The sequence below is a fragment of the Caretta caretta genome, chromosome 1 (assembly GCF_965140235.1).
Source record: "Caretta caretta isolate rCarCar2 chromosome 1, rCarCar1.hap1, whole genome shotgun sequence".
In the NCBI taxonomy this organism is placed as follows: domain Eukaryota; kingdom Metazoa; phylum Chordata; order Testudines; family Cheloniidae; genus Caretta; species Caretta caretta.
In genome coordinates this window covers 83,786,319-83,797,340 of record NC_134206.1, presented here as the reverse complement: position 1 = coordinate 83,797,340, position 11,022 = coordinate 83,786,319, and the positions used below count along the sequence as shown (strand labels likewise).

The 11,022-nt window shown below is 42.2% G+C and overlaps 1 long non-coding RNA gene across 1 annotated transcript in view; it reads left to right on the top strand.

The window, feature by feature from the left end:
• Positions 1-8,854: 8,854 nt before the first annotated feature.
• The window catches only part of LOC142069717 (uncharacterized), a 93,867-nt gene continuing 91,699 nt past the window's right edge, over positions 8,855-11,022 (top strand). Inside the window, exon 1 of the long non-coding RNA XR_012665655.1 lies at positions 8,855-8,998. This is a non-coding gene — a long non-coding RNA (uncharacterized LOC142069717). The remainder of the gene's footprint in view (positions 8,999-11,022) is intronic.

Here is an 11,022-nt window from a genome sequence, read left to right as displayed (position 1 = left end):
CAGGTGATCCTTTTTCCCGGGAACAAGACAAAGGATGGAAGGCAATGGGCGTGACTGAGGCCAGGCAGTCGGAAGTGAGTCAGTCTCCTGGCTTGGGACTCATAGGGGAGGGCCAGGGCCCTCGGGTTCTGGGTCCCCCCCCAAGATGGACTTTACTGAATGTTCCTGATTTGTGAGCTAAAAAGATTTGTTCTATGCTGTATTCCCGATGACTAATAATCCCTTCCATTTTACACTGCTGGCTGAGAGTCACTTCTGACTTTGAAGTTGGGGTGCATGGCCCCTTTGTGGACATGTAAGGCTTCCCATCCAGATGTCCTATCCAGGTGGACTCGCTGAGGGAAGCTCACTGGATGAACAGGGTGCTGATTCTGGGGTTGGACCCAGGAAGCGCCAAAGCTGAACAGTCTTCTTGCGCTGGTGAAGGCATGCCCTGAGGTGAAACATGTTGCACCAGAGTCCTGGCTGAGCTTTATTCAGAGCAGTTCCAGAGCACCAAGACTGTGACTCCATGATATTCATGATTGTTTACTTGGACAGCTTAAAAAATGTCTGAAGAACAGGTGTCCAAGATGGATGGTGACAGAGAGACTCGCCCTCATACAAAAAAAAAAAAGAAGGCTGGAGTGATACTAGAAATTATGACAGGTTTCAGAGTCACAGCCGTGTTAGTCAGTATTCGCAAAAAGAAAAGGAGTACTTGTGGCACCTTAGAGACTAACCAATTTATTTGAGCATAAGCTTTCGTGAGCTACAGCTCACTTCATCGGATGCATACTGTGGAAACTGCAGAAGACATTATATACACACAGAGACCATGAAACAATACCTCCTCCCACCCCACTGTCCTGCTGGTAATAGCTTATCTAAAGTGATCACTCTCCTTACAATGTGTATGATAATCAAGTTAGGCCATTTCCAGCACAAATCCAGGTTTTCTCACCCTCCGCTCCCCCCACACACAAACTCACTCTCCTAGAAATTATAGATCAATCATCCCAACTATGTGGAAACTTCTAATAGCAATTCCGGCAAAGAAGATCTGGAGAGTGCTAGCTTACAATGCAATGCTGCCTTCTGAGCAAAAAAGGCTGCCCAGTAAACACGAAAGGAACATGAGACTACCACAGGCTGAACAGGATGACCACAGAAGATGCAAAAAGAAGAATGTAGAGATGGTGCGAATAGACGACCAAAAAGCATATGACAGCTTCCCACATTTGGGGATGAACAAGACACCGAAAATGCACAAGATTCATCCAAAGATCATTTCCTTCCTGCAGCAATCTATAGTTAACTGGAATACTCAGCTCTACTGGGAAAAGACTTTTATTGATGAGGTCCAAATGAAAAGAGGAATGTTTCAAGAGGATTCCTTATCACCAGGTCTCTTCATGGTAGCAATACTACTGCTGACATGAATGTTCCATGAGATAAACTGTGGTTATATCGGGAGAGAGGAACAACCAGTTAGCTATATGCTATACATGGACGATCTGAAACTATATGGACTGCCACAAAAGGAGAGATATAGAGCTTGATGACGTGTAGAAAAGTTTGGTGAAGATATAAACCTAGTGGTCTGGTTGGCTAAATGTGCATCAGCATCTGTAAAAAGGGGTAAACTGGTGCAATCAGATGTCATACAAGTTAACTGAGATACTATCCAATATATCTCTCAGCATGGCCCCTTTAAATACCTTGGAATCAGGGAACTGTCAGAGTTACAACATAAAGAAGTCAATGAAGAAGGGAAGAAAGAATATTACAGAAGAATAAGAACTACTCCAAGGACAAACCTTAACTCTAAGAATTTGATCTGAGCCATTAACATGTTGCTGATATCAGTAGTACAGTACACAACCAAGAGTGATCAAATGGAATCAAGAGTAAAAAAAAAATGGACCTCTGCCATCAGATGTTCGGCTTTGTGTGTGTTCTCCCTGTGTGCCGTCCCAACTCTGTGCAGAAAATTGGCACAGCAGACCTCAAGTGAACTGCCCAATGACCACAAGATTTGTTAAGGTGTGAAGGTGCCCAGCCAGATTTATTGTCAATGAAGCACAATAATAGCACCTGGCAGACTCTACAAGGATACTAAGACATGTATGCCCGTGACAATGGACGCAGCTCAGTGAATGGCGAGACTTTCCATTTCCCCCTCGGCTGGACAAAGATACTCGCTCTGAGATACATCTTTATACCCTGATACAAACAAGTTAGTATTGCCTCTGACATAGTTAGTTACCGCCCCCTGACATGACTAGTTATTATCCATCACCTTGTACATCTTGGTAAGATTAAAACATTTTTATTATGTACTGTCATCCTGACCTTATCTTTTAGGAGGAGTCAGTGTGTTCCTGTTATCCTTGGGGAATGTTTTTTACCATCCTTGATATCGGGATGTTCTGGTACCACTTGATATTGGAATGTGTTTGAGTGAGTACTTTGTGATTAGCACTTCTTAGGAATATGTATTTTTGCAATATTAACCCTTTTTTACCAGATTTTGTGAGTATGTCCTGCCTTATATCAGGCCTCTGATACAAGGGCTTATGTCTCAGGCTCTCTTCCTACCACATTCCCTTGCTTTTTGTTTTTTTATGGAGAGGATTTTTACCCATGCCCCGGAAAAGCATAATTCATGGACTGAAGATGGCCCAGTGGGCTAAACACTGTTATGAGGCCACCTTGCTTTGCCATCCACATATTCACGCCCCATTTGTCCCTTAGTCTGCGCATTCTCTCATAGGACTGATGGAGAGATTTTATTTTTCAATTGTTTTTAGTCCCTTATAGTGGACCTGGGAATGTTAGGCATGGGACCATGACTGAGGCACGAGATGTAGAGTTGTGCTTTGATAACCTGTGGGTGACATGAGGATGCCTTTATACTTAGTTGGTGTTACAAGCTATATAAGTATAAACAATTACATTGAAAACATTGATAAGCATTTGATTATTTTTTATAATCAAGGCTGCAAGTTTGCCACAGAGGTCATGGAAGTCACAGATTATGTGACTTTCCGGGACCTCCGGGATTTATGCGTGGGTTTATGGGCTTATTTCTCAAGCTCTCTTCCTATTACAACATCCAAACAAGAAAGCTCCTGATGATTCATAGAGTAATGAATATCTGTCAAGACGTTGACAGGATGTACATCTGACAATGTGATGGAGGAAAAGGTTTGCTATCTGTGGAGGAAGCAATTGACAATGAAGAATAAAACATCAAAATACATGAGGAGACAGCCAGAGTAAAAGATCATCTGGTTGCGATAACAAGCAATGGCCGAGTGTGTAACCCAACCCAAAAAAGCATAAAAGAAAGGAGAAAACAAATAGCCAAAAAAGTCTCAAAAATTTACACAGAAATCAAAGTACAGACAATGGTGGAGAGAGGTGAATTCCGTTAGTGATTGGAGATTAACAGACTTCTGGCTTATAGAAGGATACCTCAAAAGCGATACAGAGAGCATCATCATGAGTGCATGAGACCGTCCCTAAGGCCTAATTACGTTTGAAACAAGCTGACCAACAGAAAGGCTCCCTGAACTGCAGAATGTGTTCCGAAAAGAAAGAAACAGTGGAGCATGTGTTGAGCTCCTGGAGGAGCCTGCATGGGAGAGAATATATGTGCTCACCAAGTGTCTGCACTGGACCCTTTGTGGCAAGGAGACATTTAAATGAACCATGAGGTATTACAATCACCAAATTGAAAGCACTCTGGCGAATGAATTAAATTAAATTAGATTTTATGGGCTCTGGCAATTGTCACAGACTGAACTGTACAGGCAAACAGGTTGGACACAGTTGTTGTAGGAAAGAAGACAAATCAGACTATGTTAATTGATGATGCCATACCAGCAGGCAGAAACATAAAAAAAAAGGGAAGAGAAGATGGCTAAGTATGAAGAACATTGCCAAAAAGTGGAATGATTATGGAAAACTAGAACAAAGACAATCTCAGTAATCACTGGAGCACTTGGAGAGATCCTTAAGGGAATGAATGAGCAGCTCTACAACATGCTAGCAGCGCAAGAAATCACAGTCAGTGACCTCCGGGGAGTCAGCACTCTTAGACACGGAGAGAATTGTACAGAAAGTCAAAGGAGAACAAGTGCATTTAAGCACCTAAAATGCAGGAATTCTGAGGAGGGTTTAACAAAACTCCTGACTACCCAAACCTATGGAGTCAGTTCATGGTCAGGATTACTGGTGTCTCATCATGTAAATTTTAGACAGTAACTTTCCCCTTGTTATGCTTAAAGAGCTTTACATTGTAAAGGCTATCTGTTTTTTTATTTTGTTTTATCAACAACTCCATGATATAATACTGAGTGATAATTATTATTACTATTATTTTTATAATTGTTGTTGATTAAAGGGTAGCAATGTTGGATTCTGGGGACCAATCCTTAGCTGGAAAGATGGTGCCTACAATACAGGACCTCAAGGGGGAGGGAAGGAACTAAAACAGATAAAAATAGATGGTCCCCTTAGAATTCCCTCTGGGATGAAAAGTGTTCAGTAGCAGGGGACAGGTGAGAAGACCACAAGCATCTAACATCACTGAGTTTTCCTGCTTGTTTTGCCACCCACCAAACATGACACCAGTCAAAATGACTGATTTTTACATTTGCGGTCAAGAAAAAAAAGTGCAGAGATCTTATTATATGTCAAGTTTCTGCCAAGATCAAATGTTTATAGCAGAGTTGTAAAGCCCATTTCTGAGGGGGCTTATAACAGCAATGCTGACAGACCCTTAACCCTATAGGTATGTATAAGCAGGCCATGGCCCATGCAGATTAACAGGCAGCATTCAAAAGAATTGACGTTAACTCAAGTCTGTTCACATTTTGAAACTGCACAGGGTTTTCCATCCTGACGTAAAAGCATGTTGGTCATATGAAAAGAAGCGAGTGACATTTTTTCCTCAGGCCAAAATGAACTAAAGTGCAGGAGAAATTCTATCACGAGGATTATTTGCTGTCCCTTTAGAAAAAGAGTGACAAATAGGTTTTTAGCTGTTGTTCACCATCAGACAGTCACATATGTGGGAGATGTTGCTGGATTTAGTAGTTTGTCGGTTTACAAGTGGTTGGGTTCTTCTTTTTAAAAAATAAATAAAACCACAGCCCCGTTATAAATGAATGTCCTGCAAAGTAAAACAGTTTCTGTTTATTTATTGCTTAGTAGGCTGGGTCTAAAATAATCCTGCTTTTGTGTCATCAACACTATATCAGACAGCCGCAGATAGTAGCACAGTATTCAGTGGCACCGTTTGCATTGAGGATTACTGCTTTCTGCACCCTGGAACAATACACTGATTGAGCAGGACCTCCTCATACATTTTGCTTTTTGTCTGGGGGAGGTGAGTGTAGCCACTTGTGGCTGAAATTCTGAAAGAGCCGTACTTGCAAGAATTTAACTCGTCGCCTAAAGAAAAAAATGATATAATTTGGCCGAATTGAATCTCTTTGCAAAGAAATCACATTCTTCTTCACCTCCTGAAACATTGCTCTTTGATAGTGGCAGTCATTTTTGCACAGTGCATGGAAAAAAAGAGAGAAGAAAACACTTGTAAAGTTCTTTTTAGAAATACAGAATATGCATCAGTGAATAGGTCTTTATATCTGATATTTATGGGGAATTTGGTTTGTTTTGTGATTTTGTTTCAACTTTTAAGGCGTGCCGTTAATGTGATTAATTAGCAAGAATTTATTGACTAGAAAATCTGCACAGCCAAACATACATGATTTTTTAAATGTATTTTTTCAGGTGAAACTATAAACCAGGGTCCTAATTAAGCCCTGCTGTTTCCTGAGATTTTGTACGAGCTGCCCTGCGAAGGAAAGTTACTTGGAACTTTACTTGCTAGTGTAAGTGTAATCTGTAGAGTAAATTCAAGCATTCTATTCAGTTCTCAAATACAGTCTTCACTTGAGAGCCACAGTGAATTTATGTCCATGTTAAACATTAAAGCTCTGTTATGGGGCTGAGCAAGGGAAAAACTCAAATCAGCCCAAACATCATGAGTTTAGAACTTCAGAACTATTCTAGCAGACATTGCTAGTAATAACCAATTTATCCTGAGATACCATGATTGATCACTGGGTTTGTTATTTTGGCATTTTATTACATACATTCTCTTCCCATTCCTTTGCTAATTGGGGAAGGCTTAATTTTTGTATTACAAAACAAGGCAATTTGTAATAAACAGACTGTATAGAATGATAGAGGACTGAAGTTAAAAAAATTTACTTTCAGTTATCTTATGGGAAGCACAATCTAAAACTAAATATTGCCTAGTGGTGTAGAATAATGACTAATCTGATATTTGTTCATATCACAGAAATAAAAATGATATATATGCACATTTCTGGCAATCTCTAGGCATGTGTGTGTCTAGACATTGATACACATATAGCTAATGAGTGTCAAAAATCTACTAATTATTTAATATAGTTCCATGAATTATCCCCCCAAAAAATGCAGTATAGGGACTACAAACTTTGGAAGCCCGCGTTACTTGGAGTATATAAGGCGCTCTTGTTTAGTTAATTTAATTTAAGAAAACTACCAGGACCTCTGTTAGAGAATTTACATCAATAACAGAACCTGAATTTAATTCAAATCAATGAAATTGTAATACAGTTAGTCTAAACATTTGGGCTGGATTTTTTAATGCAAATTATGAAAAATTCTGAATTGCATATTATATTGTAAATCATTTGTCAGTAGTTTGCATTGTTATGGAGCAATACACAATCAGCATTTTGGATGAGGTTATGTACATGTGCACACATACACACATACTCAAGCTATAGCAAGGCTGAATCTTCTCTCTCTGAGCTGATTTTGGGTGGAAAGAGTGATCATCTCCCTTGCCAGAAGGAAGCCCCACCCCCATCTGATGTGTTTTGGGAAGCTATATAACTAACAAATATGAAATAATACATTTAATTATTAATAAATTAATAATAATTAACACTACACGATTACCACTGGTTTTTCTGCGACTTACCCCTCAGAGTGGAACTTCCCCAGGGTAGAAGTAGACTTGGCTAAGGACACAGATATTGGGCCTAGGGAGCGGAGAGTTTTACTTCACTTAGGCCCCTAGCCCATACTCCCTAATGCCATTATTCTCTCACAGCTGCCAGATCCTAACACTATCCTGACAGTTGTAACATCCACAGTTTTTCCCCTAAACAGACCTTGTAAAAAGGTGGCATTTTTGACCAAAAGGACAGCTGCAAGATACCCTCCAAAGACTCATAATTTCACCTCTTTATCAGCAAGAGTTTTGAGATGTCACATAGGCAGCTAGCCCATACTACCTAAGATTCTGACGGTTTCCTACACAATTCTTCCACCCGCCCTCTTTCATCTGGGAGAATGAGGGGCCAGATCCACAACATAACTGAAAGATCCCCTCAGTGGGGCACCACAAAGCAATCCTACTGTGTTTTTGGGCCAGAGAGCCAGCCAGTCACCCTCCCTCCATCAGTGCTTGTTGACAAGAAATCTAAGTTGGCCCCCTTCGGCATAGACAAACTTGCCTTGTCATGGTAGCAGTGTTGATGAAAGGCCCATCCAAATGAATAAAACATTAGGATGTATCTAGTCAGTCCAACTGCCCTAGGCAAGCTGCTGTTCCTACACATTGTACACGTAGCACACCCAGAAACATTAGAGGGACTTATTTTAATTAGATGTTCCAAATCTCTCCAACCCTTTTATTTCAGTAAACCTTAGAACAGAGAGCCTTTCTAATGAGAATGAAAGGTATGTACTGTAGAAAAGATCTTATAGCAACAAGATCTGAATTTTGAAACTTCTTTTTTTCCCCCATAAGAAAATACTGTACCTGTTACCTTGTCTTTGGAAAGCCTTAAACTACTGTGAGAGAAGTTTTTGCTCAGGTATTTTCTTTTTTTGGCAGGTTTTAGGCCTTGGGCTATTGGTACCCAACTAGTTAAAACTACATCAGCACGAATAGCTATGAGATCATCTTGTATAAGCACATTTTTAGTTGAACGCCACAATCTTGGAAAAAAATGTTAGTGTGCTTAAACAGCCTGGCTCAGAATAGCTCACAATATGACGCATACCACAGGAAATAAAGTGGTATGAGACACCTACAAAATATTTTTCAAACAAGTCATTGAAGCTGTAAGCCCCATGCCTCAGCTTTAGGAAGTCACTTATTAAGAATCAACACCAGCCGTGCCAAGCTAAGCTCTTGCTCTTGGTGATTTTCCAATTGAATATTCAGGGCCCTGTCTCAGTCTTGTTTTCAGGGAAGTACATGCCTGGAATGTTAGCAAGCTATTTGCTGGAAAAAATGCCCACAACAGGCCCAATGTTGATCACATTAATGCGTTTGAGTGGGTATAGAGTGCAAATGATTGAAAGTGCTTCCAGATCTTGGTTGCTGGGGACAAAGCAGGCTCTGTTCTCTGATCTGATGGCCATTTTTTTCAGCAGAGGATGTGGTGCAGGAAGAGGGAACAGTGCCAATCTCTGTCTAATGGTTCCAAACAGGGCCTGGGCCTAGCTCTTTGGATGCTGATGAGTGGGAAATGAAACACAGATGGGTCAGATGGGTAAGGAGAAGGGGGGATTACAGGTCAGGCCAAAGAGTTGGAATAAATTAAGTGCTTATGAGGTACAGAATGGCACATTGTTAAAGTGAATGGACAGGGAAAAAACATTTCAGCATTGTTAAACACAGTGAACAGACAAACCTCCTCTCTTCCCAGGCCACTGTAGCCCATCACATCCTCATTGGGATTACCACATGTTTGATGTATGAATTACTTTCTATAATGTGGGCACTTCAGGCGTGCAACATTTTCTGTAGTACCCAAGAGGAGCTAATTTTCCGGTAAACACTTCAGATGTAATTTATTGGGAGCAATACTTCGGTTCATGTTCCAGATCATAAGATAGCCAGCTTTCTGGCTCCCTAGAGACCTCTGAGGAGAAGGTGAGTAACCACAAATGAATACAGTGGGGAAATTAAGTGACAAAAGGAATATTTCATGCGCTGGTAAAAGAAGGAGCCTGTTTGCTGTTTTATCCCTTTCAAATGTTTGCATCCGCATCAAAGAGAAGGGCTCAATTAAAAAAAAAATCAGATGTATGCTGGATGATAAACAAAACTGTGGGATTTCCCAAGAAAAGGTACATCAGCATTTTTAACCTATATTTTGAAAAATAATCTGATATCAGAGATGTTTTTATAAAGTAACATGCACTTCAGGATCACTCTACTTCTGTTATTTTTTGGTGGCTGTATTCTATGATCAACGGTTTATGGGCCAAAGTCTCTTCTCACTTGCACAGCTGTAACACTAAGGACTTCAGCACCAATGTAAAAGTATAATTGAGAAGGGAATTTGGCCCTGTCAGTTCAAATTAAGTGTTTGAATGATTCCGCCGTCAGTGAACATGGTTACTTTAAACTCTATAACATGTCACCAACAAGTGTTTATGCCTAGAGCCCTGCACGGATACCAAATTTACATCCGTGGATATAAAACAGGTATCCGCGGTGCTGCAGAGCTCTACCAAGAACCGCAGCGGCGAAAGCAAAAGCATGTCAGACCGCCGCTCACAGGAGCCAGCGCCCAGCCACTGGGGAGGGCTATATGGCCTCCAGCCCCACCCACTGGGGCGGGCGCTAGGCTCACTGGCAGCTGTCCCTGGTCACGCTAGTGTGTGTAAGTCCCCTTCCCCGCCTGCGGACAGGAGACACACACCGCTGTGTGGAAGGGAAGTTCTGAATAGACAGAGGTTGCAGGGCAAATTTTAAAGTGTTTTTAAAATGTTCTCTCTGTGTCTGCCTGGGCTGGAGGAGAGCAGGGGAGGGTAGAAGACAGGCCTGATGGGCTGGCATTTATACTTTCAGAAGGGAAATGGGAGCTCAGTTTGGCAACTATGCATGACCTGTGCCCCCAACCTCCCTGTAGTGGAGTTGCTTTGGTTCTTCTGTGTTTCCCTTGGCCAATGGGAGGGATTTGCCATGTTAATTGCAGCTCTCAGCAGGAGGCAGGGCATTCAAGACGAAAATTGGACAAAAAGTCACAGGCTTTCAGGCTCCTCCTTTCCCCCAAAAGGATCTATGATAGGGGTGTCCACCCCAAACAGGAGTGGAAGGGGTTAATGGAGGCCCCATGGGGGAAATAACCTAGTAGACTGAACGCTGAGAGGAAAGCCCTGATTAGAGGAACAGGCTCACCTGTGCAGAACCGGGCAGGGCCTGTAGAAAACCAGGTAGCTGGTTGCAGATTGGGGCTGCTGTTGGGAAAGGCTGCTGGGAAGAAGGTTGCAGTCATTCCCTGAGTGGAGGGAGTTGGGAGCCTGGCAAACCCATAGAGGGGGAACCAAGATAAGGAGGAAGAAGCCCAGGAAAAAAGCAGCAAAGGATAGGATTGTATAGGGACCGTGGTTGCTTGTTATGGGGTTCCTGGGCTGGAACCCAGTATAGACGGTGGGCCTAGTTTCCCCTACCAGCCACCGGGAAGGAGTAAGGGCATTGGAGTTGTCAGCCAGACAGCGGGTCTGGAAAGTCTTTGAATTCCCCAGAAGAAGATAATCTTACTGACCTTGCCGGAGGGCCAAGCCATGAAGAGGAGACTTCAGTCCCTGGAGTGAGAGGGGCTGCAGGGTGAAACACATGGGAGAAAACACTGCAGGAGGGGGAGCACAACACCTGGCAGAGCTAATTCCCAGGACAGCCAGCAGGAGGTGCCGATAATGGTGAGTGAACCCCATGACAGGGCCAAATAAAAAAATTAAAAATATTCTCAGTAAAGGCCAAGATCGGCCGTTTGCTCACCCTCAGTCTCGAGATGTGTCTACACTGCAGTCAGAGGTGTGCGTGCAGCTCCTGTCAGTGTACCCACCCTACCTTTATTCTAGCTAGCCCGGCTAAGAAAAGCAATCAGGATATGGTGACATGGACCCTGGCATTGGCTAGCAGTGTGAGGATTATCCAGGATTCCGAGT